Genomic DNA, 15,228 nt, shown 5'->3' on the forward strand with positions numbered 1-15,228 from the left:
CTGCCGTGCCAGTCGATTGTCTGCTGGGGAATGACATGGAGCACAACGCTTGGAAGGAGGTGGAATACCGGACTCATACTGAGATGCTGGGTACACCTGACTGGGCCTGTGTTAGCACAAGGTCCGCGACTACCCGAAGAGGGAGTTCATTTCGGCTGGAGCCTGGAACAAAGGCCCAGCCAGCTGCCAGTCAAGGGAAGAACCGAGGACAGGAGGAGCCTGCCTCGGCGTCCCCACCCCGTAGGACGGATAGGCCACCGGAGTTGGTGGACCAGGAGTCTGCGGTGGGGGACGTTACCAACCTGGAGGACCTACCCATCCCGGCCGAGTGGCACGTGGAGGGAGGCCCGTCCAGGGAGGAATTCTGCCAGGGCCAGAGGGAGTGCCCTACCCTTGAGGGGCTGAGGCGACAGGCCGAAGCCCAGGCAGCAGGGAACGTTGAAGGGAACTACAGTGTTTACTGGGAGGATGGCCTCCTCTACAGTGAACCCAAGGCACCCCTACATGGATCGTCACGAGCCTTGGTAGTCCCACAACGTTATCGAGCCTTCCTTCTGGAGTTGGCTCACGAGATACCATTGGCAGGACACCTGGGGCAAGACAAGACCTTCGCCCGTCTTGTTCCACACTTTTATTGGCCTTAGATGAAAGTGTCGTCCGATACCTACTGCCGGACATGTGTGTCTTGCCAAGCCAGTGGGAAAACAGGGGTGAAGCTGAAAGCTCCCCTGGAACCACTTCCTGTCGTTAGCACCCCCTTTGAAAGGGTGGGCATCGACATTGTGGGTCCATTAGATCCGCCAACATCAGCTGGTCACAGGTTCATCCTGGTTCTGGTGGATCATGCCACACGGTACCCAGAGGCGATACCTCTGAGGACCATAACAGCACCTGTTGTGGCTAGGGCCCTGATGGGAATCTTTACCCGAGTGGGTTTTCCCAAAGAAGTTGTGTCCGACAGGGGGACCAACTTCATGTCAGCGTACATGCGGGCGATGTGGAAGGAGTGTGGAGTGACATACCGGTTCACCACTCCTTACCACCCCCAGACCAATGGTCTGGTGGAGAGGTTTAACAAAACCTTGAAGGGCATGATCAGAAGTCTGCCTGAAAGCCTGCGGAGGAAATGGGACGTCCTCCTACCCTGTTTACTTTTTTCTTACAGGGAAGTGCCACAGAAGGGAGTGGGCTTCAGCCCCTTTGAGCTTCTGTATGGGCACCCTGTACGTGGACCTCTCAACCTGGTGAGAGACGGATGGGAAAGAACTCCCCGAAAGCTTCCCCAGGATGTGGTGAGCTACATGCTGGCCTTCCGGAGCCAAATGGCTAAGTTGTGGAAGCAAGCTTCTGACAACTTGGAAGCCAGCCAAGCAGTGATGAAGGCGTGGTATGACCACAATGCTCACCCGGTGGAGTTGGAGCCTGGCCAGAAGGTGTGGGTGATCGAACCAGGAGAGCTTAGTGCCCTCCAGGATCGCTGGTCAGGACCCTTTGAGGTGTTGGAGAAGAAGGGTAAGGCTACCTACTTGGTGGACCTGAAGACCCCTCGTCAGCCCCTGCGGGTGCTGCATGCCAACCGCCTCAAACCCCACCACGAGAGGCCCGAAGTCATCTTGATGATGGTGACTGACGGAGGAGAGGACGTGGAAAGCGAGCCTCTCCCTGATTTGTTTGCGTCTCAAGAAAAGGATGGGTCGGTGGAGGGAGTGATTCTCTCCCCATCTCTAACTCCTGAACAGCAGGAGGACTGTCGCCAGGTCCTGGGGCAGTACTCTACGTTGTTCTCCCTTGTCCCGGGTAGGACTCACCTGTGCGTCCATGACGTGGACACAGGAGACAGCCCACCTGTGAAGTCCAAGATCTACCGGATGTCAGACAAGGTGAAGGCCAGCATTCATAGTGAAGTCACTAAGATGCTGGAGCTAGGAGTGATCGAACCTTCTAGCAGCCCCTGGTCCAGTCCGGTGGTGTTAGTACCAAAAGCTGCACCACCGGGTGCCCAACCGGAACTGAGGTTCTGTGTGGACTACCGGGGACTGAATTCAGTGACCAAAACTGATGCTCATCCGATCCCTAGGGCGGATGAATTGATTGACCGGCTGGGAGCTGCCCAATATCTAAGTACCTTTGACCTTACTTCTGGGTACTGCCAGATCTCTTTGACTGATGGAGCAAGGGAAAGGTCAGCCTTCTCCACGCCCAATGGCCACTACCAGTTCTGTGTGATGCCCTTTGGGCTCAAGAACGCACCTGCCACGTTTCAGCGCCTGGTAAACCAGATCCTCACCGGAATGGAGAGTTTCTCTGCTGCTTATCTGGATGACATAGCCGTATTCAGTAACAGCTGGGAGGATCACTTGCGTCACCTGCAAACTGTTCTCCAGGCCCTGAGACAAGCTGGATTGACGATCAAGGCCAGCAAGTGCCAGATCGGGCAGGGGTCGGTAGTGTACCTTGGACACTTGGTGGGTAGGGGAGCGGTGCAACCCCTCCAGGCGAAGATCGAGGCCATCATGGCCTGGGAACCCCCCAAGACACAGACTGAGGTCCGAGCATTTTTGGGCCTCACGGGATACTACCGCCGCTTCGTGAAGGGGTACGGTACCATCGTAGCCCCCCTCACGGAGCTCACGTCCAAGAAACAACCTCGACGGGTAGTCTGGACGGAGGCTTGTCAGCAAGCCTTTGAGAGATTGAAGAAAGCCATGTGCGAGGCCCCGGTCTTAGGGGCCCAGACTTTTCCAAGGAGTTCATTGTCCAGACAGATGCATCAGAACATGGCATTGGGGCAGTGTTATCGCAACTCAACGAAGAGGGTCTGGATCAACCCGTGGTCTTCCTATCCCGGAGACTACTTCCCAGGGAACAGAAGTGGAGTGCAATAGAGCGTGAAGCCTTTGCAGTGGTATGGGCTCTGAAGAAGTTGCGGCCATACCTGTTTGGCTCGCACTTCCTGGTTCAGACCGACCACAGACCCCTTCGTTGGCTGATGCAAATGAAGGGGGAGAATCCCAAGTTGTTGAGGTGGTCTATTTCCCTACAGGGAATGGACTTTCAGGTGGAACATCGGCCTGGAGTGGACCACGCCAATGCAGACGGTCTCTCAAGGTATTTCCGCCTTAGTGATGAGAACTCCCAAGGGGTTGGGTAGCTCTCCCCACTTTCAGCTGGGGGGGACGCGTGTTAGACCTGTCAGCCCTTTGGGTGGTCCCTCCTCATCATTATTTATTTTGTCCCACTTTTGCCTCAAACCCTGTTTGAATTTTTCCTTTTTGGGAACCACCAGACTTTTTCGTGTTGCTGCAGATTCAGGGAGCCATTTTAGCTACCCCTGAAACTTCTGTCTGAGGGCCTGGAGCACAAAATGGTGGCCACCTGTGACATCACCAGCATCCACTGGAACCTGCTAGCACCTTCCAGAACATTCCAGAACCCTGTGACAGTTGGAGGCGGTTTAGAATGTTGGGAAGCTAAGACAGAGAGTTGGCAGTTGGAGCTGGCAGTTGGCACCTGACTGGTGAAGAGTGAGCAGCAAAAACCTGAAGGAGGAAGGAGTGAAGCAGCAGGGGTGGAAACTTGTGCCTGGAGTGGGGTCCATAAACCCACCCTTGATACTAGTCCCTACTGACTGAGCCCAGCCTGGAGCCCTGTGAGGGAAGAAGTCAGAAAAACCATCCTAAGGACCTGGACAGCAGGAACAGGCCTTAGAAACAGAGAACAGCAAGATCCTGACCTGGAAACTGGGTTCCCTGGAGTCCGACGTCGAGTAGCCTGAGACCTGGAGCCCGAGGTGGAGAAGCGGCGCTGACTGGAAAAGCGGACGTCGTACCCGGAGCCGCCAGAGGTCGAGAGAGGGCACCGTCAGAGGTCGTGAGGAGTACCAGAGGTCGAGGAGGAAGTCACCCGAGGTCGAGTGAGCGGCGTCATCGGAGGAGTGAAGTCCGCCCTCCGGAGTCGTCGGAGACCGAGGTGAGGTGTACCGGAGGTCGGGAGTGAGGATCGCACTCCGGAGTCGCCGGAACCTGTGAGAATCGTGCCGGAGGTCGGGAGTGGAGGTCGCACTCCGGAGTCGCCGGAAACCTAAGGAGAGGAGCACCGGAGGTCGGGAGTGAGGATCGCACTCCGGAGCCGCCGGAAGTCGACATCGAGTCAAGGCCGGCCGACGTCATCGAAGTTGAGGTCGCCATCGGACCGGAGCCGCCCGAAGTCGACATCGAGTAAAGACTGCCCGACGCCATCGAATCGGAGGTCGAGATCGAACCGAGGCCGCCGACATCGAAACCGGAACCGCCTACCGGCGTCGTCAAGAACTGACATTGTGCCGAGGCCGCCGACATCGAACCGGAACCGCCTCACGGCGTCGACACGACTCCAGCAGCGTCGGAGCATCAGAAAAAGGGCAGTAAGTGGAGTAGAGGGCGCCTAAGGCCCTGTGGAGACCTGAGAGACTGCTCTAAGGGGCTAGGGAGGTGCTGGAACCAACCTGACTGTGCCAGGGGTGAGCTGGGACTAATCTAGAGAAGTTGTGTGGAGGGAGAGAGCCAGGTCTCTGGTATTCCCCCCTTGATCTACCTCAGTTTAGGCCTCAGCCTTGTCCAAGCCAGGGAGTAGACACCCTCAAGCCTTCCACGTCCCCACAAGCTGTGCCTGGGCCAAATCAGCCCTTAGGAATTCAAAAGTGAACTGATTCTATGAGTGTCACTGTCAGCTTTTAAGTATTTACTAGGGGCACTGTATTTATTGTATTTAACCTATTTATTGCTTCACTGTATTTATTGGTCCACAGTATTTATTGATGCACAATATTTATTGGTTTACAGTATTTATTGCCTCAGAATATTTAATTGCCTGTATGTATTGCACTTATATTTATGCCTTCATTATTTATGATCACCCCTATTTATTGAATCATTAAGCCAGTATTTATTTGACCTGCACTATTTAAAAAGTTTGTATATTGTGATTGTGTTATTATTTATCTAATCAGCAACTAAGAGAAAAAGAAGATAAAGAAAGATATTTTCATAATTTTTACGGTGTAGAGTCGTTTTTGGAACGGATGCACGCATGGTTATTGTTTGGGTATGTCGTATGCTTAGCACGGAGCCTGATTCCTGACCACTCGAGCCAAGCTACCACAGTGTGTCCGGAAGACCACCACCACCCTGTCAGAGTGGGAGTGTGGTTTTCCAACACCAGGTATTTAGGGGCACCCCTGAACCTTGCTCCTTAGATTTGATTACCTAAGAAGAAGAAGAATGACCGAAGAGCCATACAGCAGTGGAGAAGAAGACGACGACTGACTTAGCCCCAGCCATACTGGTCTGTCTCCACCTCCAGCGCCCTGCTTCAAGAAACTGGCGTGGCCTGCAGCCAGCAATATCACAAACTCTGGAGGATCTGTGCTGTCTTTAAAAAAGACTCCTGTATCCTGTGGACACTGGATTTGTCCAACAAAGAAACCAACACCAGTATCCGGATCCTGGGCACTGCACCACTCTACAGCCCACCCTCACGGCCCGAGTCTGAGTGACTCACCTCTCTGTGATGTCTCCACAGCGATCCTGACCTCGTCTGCATTGGTGGCTGACCTCCACCAAACACCACCTTGATACCTGCGGCCTCTATTCAAAGGGTCCCCCTGACCATGCCCAGAACCAGCAGAGAAAACCTGACACCAAAAGGCCCACCTGCATCCTGCGCCTCCGACTTTGGGGAGCCTAGCCAATGGTGCCCAGGTGCCCACCAGCTATCCAACTTACCAGCCCAGCCATTGGTCACCCTTGTCCAGCCTCCTGGTCCAAGCCTGCAGCCTCTTTTCAAAACCAACGACCTCCATTGTAAAGCATTGGGCACCCAACGCTGATTTGCACCCTACCCCGAGCCGCCCCAGTGCCGTTGGTGGTGTAGCTATGATGCTGCTTTGTGGCCCTGTGCTCACTTCAACCCCCAGAGCATTTTTCCTAAATCTGTGGATACCTGCCTGCAAACTGTGGGTCTTCGAGTTACCCCCGGCTCTATTGGATAACATTGGGCCCAGTGACCCCTGCACCTGACCGCCCCAGTACCGCCTGGTGGTGCAGGAGCTACCTGGTCTTGAACCTTGCCATGTGTTGTCCTATCAATCAATCAATCAATCAATCAATCAATCACTGCATTTGTAAAGCGCGCTACATACCCAAGAGGGTCTCAAGGCGCTGGGGACGGGGGGGTGCTACTGGTCGAAGAGCCAGGTCTTGAGGAGTCTTCTGAAGGCCAGCAGGTCCTGGGTCTGTCGTAGGATGGTGGGGAGAGTGTTCCAGGTCTTGGCGGCGAGGTAGGAGAAGGATCTGCCGCCGGCTGTGGTTTTTCGGATGCGAGGGACTGTGGCGAGGGCGAGGTTGGCTGAGCGAAGGCTTCGGGTGGGGGTGTGGAAGCTGAGTCGGTTGTTGAGGTAGGTGGATCCGGTGTTGTGCAGTGCTTTGTGTGCGTGGATCAGGAGCTTGAAGGTGATCCTTTTGTTGACGGGGAGCTAGTGCAGGCCTCTCAGGTGGAGTGTGATGTGGCTGCAGCGGGGGACGTCGAGGATGAGTCGGGCCGAGGCATTCTGGATGCGTCTCAGGAGCTTGTTTGTAGTTCCTGAGTAGAGGGCGTTCCCGTAGTCGAGTCTGTTGGTGATGAGGGCCTGGGTAACGGTTTTTCTCGTGTCGAGGGGGGATCCATTTGAAGATCCTGCGGAGCATACGGAGGGTGTTGAAGCAGGACTCGGAGACGGCGTTGACTTGCCTGGTCATGGAGAGAGTGGAGTCGAGGATGACCCCCAGGTTGTGTGCGTGGTCCGTGGGTTCCGGGGCTGTGCCTAGTGACGTGGGCCACCAAGAGTCGTCCCAGGCTGATGGGGTGGGTCCGAGAATGAGGACCTCTGTCTTGTCTGAGTTCAGCTTCAGTCTGCTGTCCTTCATCCAGTCGGCTACGGCCTTCTTTCCTCTGTGGAGGTTAGCTTTGGCGGTGTGGGGATCTTCGGTGAGGGATATGATCAGCTGGGTGTCGTCGGTGTAGGAGATGATGTTGAGGTTGTGTTGTCGTGCGACGTGGGTGAGGGGGGCCATGTAGATATTGAACAGCATTGGGCTGAGGGAGGATCCCTGTGGGACGTCGCAGATGATCTCGGTGGTTTTGGAGCGGAAGGGTGGGAGGCAGACGCTCTGGGTTCTGCCGGAGAGGAAGGATGTGGTCCAGGCCAGGGCCTTCTCTTGGATACCGGCGTCATGGAGGCGTGCTGATAGAGTGCGGTGGCAGACCGTGTCAAAGGCTGCTGATAGGTCCAGGAGGATGAGGGCGGCTATTTCTCCTTTGTCCATCAGGGTCCGGATGTCGTCAGTGGCGGCGATGAGGGCGGTCTCGGTGCTGTGGTTGCTGCGAAAACCGGATTGGGAAAGGGTTCAGGATGTTGTTAACTTCGAGGTAGCGTGTCAGCTGTTTGTTGACAATCTTCTCGGTCACTTTTGCCGGGAAAGGGAGCAGGGAGATGGGCCAGAAGTTCTTGGGGTCCGCCTTGGGCTTCTTCAGAAGGGCGTGGATCTCGGCGTGCTTCCAGCTTTCTGGGAAGGTTGCTGTCTCGAAGGAACAGTTGATTATTTTCCGGAGGTGGGGCGCGATGGTTGCGCTGGCTTTGTTGAAGACGTGGTGAGGGCAGGTGTCCAATGGGGATCCGGAGTGGATGGAGTTCATGGTTTTGATGGTGTCTTCGCCGCTAGACCAGACGGTCAGGCGACTGGTGCGAGTGGTAGTGGCAGGGGTGGTGGACTCGGTGGTGGGTGCGGGGGGGTCGGAGTTGAAGCTGTCGTGGATGTCGGTGATCTTGCGGTGGAAGAAGGTGGCCAGGGAGTCGCACAGGTCTTGAGATGGCGGGATGTCGTTGGTGTTGGAGCTGGGATTGGAGAGTTCTTTCACGATGCTGAAGAGCTCTTTGGTGTTGTGTGCGTTGTTGTCTAGGCGGTCCTTGAAGGCGGTGTTCTTGGCGGTCCTGATGAGTTGGTGGTGTCTGCGGATGGCGCTCTTGAGGGCTGTGTGGTTGTCTGGTGTTCGGTCGTGGAGCCATTTCTTCTCCAGCTTCCGACAGGTGTGCTTGGAGATCCGGAGGTCCTCGGTGAACCAGGCGGCTTTCTTGTTGGTGTGGTTGGTTGTAGAGGTCTTGAGAGGGGCGAGGGTGTTGGCGCAGTCGTTGATCCACTGTGTGAGGTTGGTCGCGGCAGTGTCTGGGTCGGTGGGGTCGGTGGGTGGTCTCAGGGCGAGGGCGGTAGTCAGTTGGTCCTCGGTGACCTTGCCCCAGCAGCGGCGTGGTAGCTGTTGGGTGCGGTGGTGTGTGGTGGGTTTTCTGAAGGTGATGTGGACGCATCTGTGGTCGGTCCAGTGTGGTTCGGTTGTGTGGTTGAAGGAGACGTGGGGGCTTGCGGAGAAGATGGGGTCGAGCGTGTGTCCAGCGGCGTGATTAGGTGTCGTTACGAGCTGTTTGAGTCCGAGGTTGGCGAGGTTGTCGATCAGGGCGGTGGAGTTGGCGTCGTTGTTGTTCTCGAGGTGGAAGTTCAGGTCCCCGAGGAGCATGTAGTCCGTGGAAGCGAGGGCGTGGGTGCTGATGAGGTCGGCGATGGTGTCACTGAACTGTGGGCGGGGTCCGGGAGGTCTGTAGATGAGAGTTCCTCTGAGGGTGGTGTTGGGGTTGGTGTGGATCTGGAAGTGCATGTGCTCGGCGGTGGTGAGTGTGTCATCGGTGCTTAGCGGCCTCCATATGAGGGCAGAGGGAGGGAGGAGCAGCTGGGAGGTGGGAGCGGGGCGGCCAATGGGAGTGAAGGGGGCGGGGCCGCAGGGGCTCAGCGGTGGGGGAAAATCCGGAGAAAACCCGGGGAAAAAACGGCGGGAAAAGACGGCGGGAGAGGGACAACAGAGCACAGGGGTACAGAAAGCAAAACACAGGGGCACAGAATGAAAAAACAAAGTGGCACAGAAAGCCAAGCGCAGGGGTACAGAATAAAAGAGGGAGCGAGCAGTCAGGCGGCAGAAGCGGCAACGGAGGTTCAACCCACAGGGGGCTGCGTGGCGGATGGGGGGAGCGACCTGCCTGGTGACAGGGTCAAAGGTCACTCCTAAACCCCCAAAGCATGGGGAAGTAAGTCGAGCACTTACCTGAAAACTGTTTAACATTGTTTTCCTCCATAGGATGCATTGTAAGTTCTACCTATTGCATTGAACTGTCTAACCTTATCACTGCAAAATCATACAACTGTATTTGATTGACGTCTACAGAAAAGCATTCTTAATACTGTAAAGTATACAGCTGTATTTACAAATACAGTACTGCATTTCTGAAAAGTAGTGCTACTTTTTACAAACTGTACAATTTACCTGCACTAAGGATTCTTGGTTCTAGTAATAAAATAACACAGTAACAAGATTTTGTACAACCAATTGGTCTGGGTTCAGTCTTTGAGTGTGCACTACCATTTGTTGTCTGAATGTGAACAATAAATGCTTAACACTACCCTCTGATAAGCCTAACTGCTTTGACCAGTTACCACTAACTTAAGAGTAAGGTATAATCTACTTTATCCTCTGCCATATGTTTGGGGACCTCCCGCACTCTGTACACACTGTACCTCTTTTTGGTATAGTCTATACAGAGCCAACTTTCTACAGTAACTAAGTTACTACACAAGGTCAGTTTGTCAAGGTTAGAAAGTAAGGCCTTACAGTCAGAATTCATTTTAGTTAAGCAAGAGACATGGTCTGCAGTAAAATGAATACCTCCACGTACTTGATTATAAGTTCTAAATGCATTCATATCTACAAGGAATCCCAATGATACCGTTAGCACTTCCTGAGAGATTTATTTGTGATCGTAAGAAATTTGCATTATTCCTTAATTAGTTAAATATTTGCATTTCCTAGCTTGTGACCTTTCCAGAAGACGAAAACTTAAAGTAGCCTTTCCTCTTTTCTTACTTTAGTGATAATACTGCCAATTGGAGTATTCCATTAGCAGAAAGAAATGTTCTGTTGTTGTTGTTTCTGCTACTGCAAACAAATGTGTGAGTTCTTTGATAAGATGTCACATACTCTTTCTTTAGATAATGAAATAATGATCTGTTGAATTTTAAACAGGGCCATCAAGACATTTTAAGCTATATTGTTTTTTAAAGTTTAACTTTATTGGCATTTGTGAATCACATAGACATTATACGCAGACAGATACTGAAATAGCAATGTGGTCCCTCACCCTTCCCTCTCACTCATAATACAGGAGAACATATCGCCTTCTGCCATTCAGGATAATCCACGTTACACATTTAAGGAGAGCAAAAAAAGGAAGTGTCCGCATTCCCAGCTGCTTGTCCACCTCAGTGGTATGTCATCTACATAATGTACATTTCATGATGCCTGCATAGATCTTGCCAAGCCCAACTCCTGAATTCCCCCTCCCACTCCTCTTCCCCACTTTCACTTCAAACATAGAGCCATATCAATTTTACTGTGTACATGGTTGTTGCATGCCATTCACTAGCACTGAGTACTTGTTAATGCCAATTCCTTTTCTGGGCTCCCCAACATCTATGCGACACCCGTCTCACCTGCAGACCTTTGAGTTCCTGGATTTTGCTCCTCCTTAAGTCCCACCAGCATTTGGGAGCATGCTCGGAGATTCTCCTCCTATTTTTCATCTTTACGAACAAGCTTCATTCGCACACTTTCCGTAGTCACCCATTCGTATATATCTTTAATCCGAGTTTTTAAGCTACATTACCACCTTTAAGAGCTTACTGATGGAAATTGATTGGCCTGAAGAAAAAAGCTGCCCCAGCTGCATAGGAAAACCCAACCATAACTAGGTGCAGAAGGCCGCTCCCACCGTAGTGCCCAGGTGCCCCTGCTGCATTACTAATAGCTACTTCCCTGCTTAATATTCTTTTGAGCTTATTATTTGCTCAAAAAAAGGAACAGTGGGAGGGGCAAATAATTATAAAATCCTGAAAGCAACATTCCTGAGACCTTCCTAAATAAAGCTACTTCTTGCTCTGGTGGGCAGACAATGCCGTAACTCCGCTGCTTGTATAAGCTCCAGCATACCCGTGCCTGATGTCTTACACTGTTAAGGGATTGATGGGGCCTTAAATACAAGTCAATACCCACAAGCAGAAAGCAAACAGGCTAATAAATGCTTTACTTGAAAGGGCTGGTTAAATACAATCTACGTATCTTAATTGAAACTTTCTTTGTGGAGGGTAGTCGCTGAAGTAGGTAAAGGACAAAGAGTGCAGTACACATTCACTAAAACCATGCATAAATTACAGATGGGTATTGCATCCTGAATTTTTTTCATAGAATTTTGAGGGGATTTGTATGCCAAATTTTTCAAATGTTGCACAGTTAAGCTGCAGTATGGCTTAAAGTAAAAGAAAAAACAATGCTATAGCGCGGCTAACATTGACTGCATCATATCGCTTTTTTTTTGCTTCAAGCCATGTTTCACAGCAACTCATATACTATGGAACATGTTAAAAGAAATTGACAAAGCCAATCGTTTTTTTTTGTCAAAGGTTAAGCCAATCTTTTTTGCATAGGCAAAACCTATTGGCTTTTCCTGTGCTTGTTTCCCTAGTAGGTATCAACAGGCATGTCCTGCTGATATTTATCTGGAGAAAATTAAAATTGTGGGGGTTGGTGTTTTCTGCCAAACTCATAAATGCGATATGTGCGGTAACAGGAGTTACATCATATATTGAAATTAACCAGGCTACTCTTTATCATACTGTAAGTGATCTGAGCTAATAGATCTGGTATTACAGAGAGATCCTTTAGCTGAACACTACTTAGAGAAAAATTAAACTTAGGCTAAGATATCAGTAGTACACCCAAATTTGGAAGAGAATCCAATCTTTGAAGCTCCTTGAACCTATGTGTTTAGGCAGTGTCAAAATTCCTATTTCAAGAAGAAAAATATGCTGTCTACAAAATGTATGTATGTATCTACTCTGAAATAATCAGACATTTTGAAAAAGGCTAGAAGTAAACCTAAGATTCCATAGTGTCAAGCATCAGTAATGTCACATCTGGGAAAGATACAGCCGGAGGAAAAATTTATTTTTTTGACAGTGAAAGGAACTGCCTTTCCGAGTGAAGAAATTAAGGGGCATATGTGTGAAACTCCCGTTTTGCGAATCTCAAATTGCGATATTTTGCGATTTGCAGTTTGAGATTCGCAAATCGGGATGTAAAATAAAAATCGCAAATGTTTAGCGATTTCTTAATAATCGCAAAAAAAGTCTCAGAAACATCATTAGCGATTCCTTAATTGCGAAATTCGCAAATTAAGAAATCGCAAAAACAGGAATCTGCAATACAGGTGCAGCCTGATGACATCACAACCAGGAAGTGGGAGTGATTTCCTGCACATGCTCCTGAGCCACACCCAGAGGCTGTTTGGAGAGTGTGAGGAGGCATCCTAGGAGTGAACAAACCCCAATGGAGTCCCACAAGCAACATGAGGGCAAGGAGGCAGAGAAAAGAAAGAGAAAGCACAAGTTCTCTGACAAGGAGCAGAAGGTCCTCATAGAGGAGATGGTCTGCAGCCATGAGCTCCTCTTCGGGAAAAAGGCACTGCGAGTCCCAGAAGCAAGGAAACGAAAGATCTGGCTGGAGATACAACAGAAAGTGAATGCTGTGGGTGTGACAAATTGCACTGTCGAGGAATTGCGCAAGCGATGGTACGATATGCGGCAGAGGTCGAAGGAGAGGGTGGCAGCCAGACTAAAGGATGCAAACAAGACCGGGGGAGGACCATCCACAGCAGCAAAGCCAACACCCCACGAGGACCTTGTGGAGTCCACCCTCCTGCCTGAGAGTGTCGGTGGTGTGGCTGACATTGACAGCTCCGACCCTGCATCCAGCAGCCAAGGTAAGATGCATGCCAAATAAATCTGCACTGATCCCCATCCCATGCACACTTCCCCAAATGCACGAAATATGCACAAAAAATGTCATTCCAGTCCAAGTCTTACAGCACACCCAGCAATGCATCATGGAACTTGTAGTAATATGTCTGACAGTGTGTCCATGAGACATAGGAAATCTAATGCAAAATGTGGGTCGGGGATAAGGGAATAATACAGTGTCAGAAGTTAGCCGAGACAAACTGTAGAAACTTTGTTGAGTACAAGTTGCAGACAAAGACACAAACTCGTGTAGTCCCCTTTACATCCACAGCACAATCCAGGGCACGTGATGACAGTGCAGAGGGAGATAAGCCTGAACATCCTGAGGAGCAGCATGACCATGGGGACTCCAGTGATGATACGGAGCACACAACAATCCTGCGCAGGAAGTGCAGACATGTGCCCCCACTGCCTCCATTGGAGGATGACATACAGGCCACAGGGGAGGACAGTGACAGAAGAGAGGAGAGTCAGGGTGTGTCTCACATGCCGAGTGAGGAAACACCAAGGCCGAGCATTCCAGCACTGGAAAGATGCAGGTCAAGGCCCAGGAGTAGCACTGCGACTGAAGCGGAGAACACCATATTTTCAGGGCTGGAACACAGCATGCTGCAAGTACAGCGCCTGCAATGTAAATCATTGCGCTCAATAAATAGGCAGCTATGCAGTCTCAACAAAAATCAGCGAAACATGGGGGATGGCATCATGGCCATGGCAGGTGCCATACGTGACCTCTGTGACACTCTGAGGCACAACCAAGACGCCAGTGACAGGGCTGCCCGACGTGCCAATGCACGACTGCACACTTATACTAAGGCCGTGAACCACCTCTGCACCACCACCAGCAATCTGACCCGTAGAAGCATTTCCGTGCAGTTGGATATGTCGCACTGCTGTCAGGACATAGCAAGAGGGCTAGAACAGGTCACCAGTGCCGTGGAGCAAATGCAGATGGCCAACTCTGCTGGCACCGCTCTCATGGCCTCTGGCGAGAGTGAGGAAACCTCCAGTAGGAGTAGCATCACTCCTACATTGCCTGGAGCAAGACGGCGCTGTTCCAGACAGGTTGCAGGACCCAGGAACACCACTGAGGGCACTCAGCCTGGAAGCCAGACAGCACCAATGCGTCACCGAAGGAGGTGAACTGTTCAGTGACAATTTAGCATAAATGGATGATGTAACCCAACCATGCAGATTGCACAGTTACTTGTGCCGTACCTGCACTGTGTGCATAACATGTGCTGGGTACAGCAACACTTAATGATTGTGAAGTGTGAATAAACACAGCACACATTAGAATCATTTTTTGTCTCATGTCATCATTACTCACCTAGAAGTAGTTTTGTGTGATCTCAGTCCGTCTCTGGCGTCCAGCAGCTGCCCCGACTCCTGATGCTGGTCTGCCAGGGGGAGCAGGGCAATCGTCATCCGATGTGTCTGTATCGGTCACATCAATTGTGGTGCCTTTCCTCATAGCCATGTTATGGAGCATTGCACAGCTTGCCACGATTTTACACCAGGTCTCAGGGCTGTATTGCAGTGCACCTCCACTTTTATGCAGGTACCGGAACCAGCTCTTTAGGATTCCAAACGTACGCTCAATGACGCAGCGTGTAGATCTGTGTGCCCTGTTGTATCTCCTCTCCCTTGCATTGGCTGGATCCAGATTCGGGGTCAGGATGAAGTGCACCTGCAGGGATAGACACAATAGGTAAGTCAATGCTGTCACCCTCCAGTGATGTAGTGGATGTAGGGATGTGTGCCATGTATTTACCTAGCAGGTATCCCTCCCCAAACTCTCCAGCACTCAGACGTCTGTGTATTCCACTGTGTCTAAAGATGAAAGAGTCATGTGTACTGCCCGGGTATTTGGGTACAATGTCATTGATGATATACTTTGCGTTGCACACAATCTGTACATTCAGGGAATGGTAGCATTTACGGTTTCTGTAGACATATTCAGTTGCTGATGGGGGTGTGATGGCCACATGGGTCCCATCGATGCAGCCAATGATGTGGGGGAAACGTGCAATCTGGTAGAAGTCAAGTTTTGTTTGCTGTAATGCCTGTTGGGTGGTGTGGAAGTATATGTGATGTGATAGCCTCTGTAGCATTGCATCTAGAAAGGCATGGAAAAAGCGCGAAAGTGCACTCTGTGACACCCCACCAACCTCCGCTATGACCCCTTGAAAACTCCCTGACGCCAGGAGGTGCAGGGAGCACAGGACCTGCACATGTGTGGGAATTGTTTGTGTCCTGCATG

The 15,228-nt window shown here is 51.2% G+C and overlaps 1 long non-coding RNA gene across 1 annotated transcript in view; it reads right to left on the reverse strand.

Annotated features, from left to right (window-relative positions):
• LOC146860309 (uncharacterized) overlaps positions 1 to 15,228 on the reverse strand; it is a 126,231-nt gene that overhangs the window by 38,903 nt on the left and 72,100 nt on the right. Inside the window, exon 2 of the long non-coding RNA XR_014979131.1 lies at positions 14,296 to 14,655. This is a non-coding gene — a long non-coding RNA (uncharacterized LOC146860309). The remainder of the gene's footprint in view (positions 1 to 14,295; positions 14,656 to 15,228) is intronic.

The sequence above is a fragment of the Triturus cristatus genome, chromosome 3_1 (genome assembly GCF_964204655.1).
Source record: "Triturus cristatus chromosome 3_1, aTriCri1.1, whole genome shotgun sequence".
Taxonomy (NCBI): domain Eukaryota; kingdom Metazoa; phylum Chordata; class Amphibia; order Caudata; family Salamandridae; genus Triturus; species Triturus cristatus.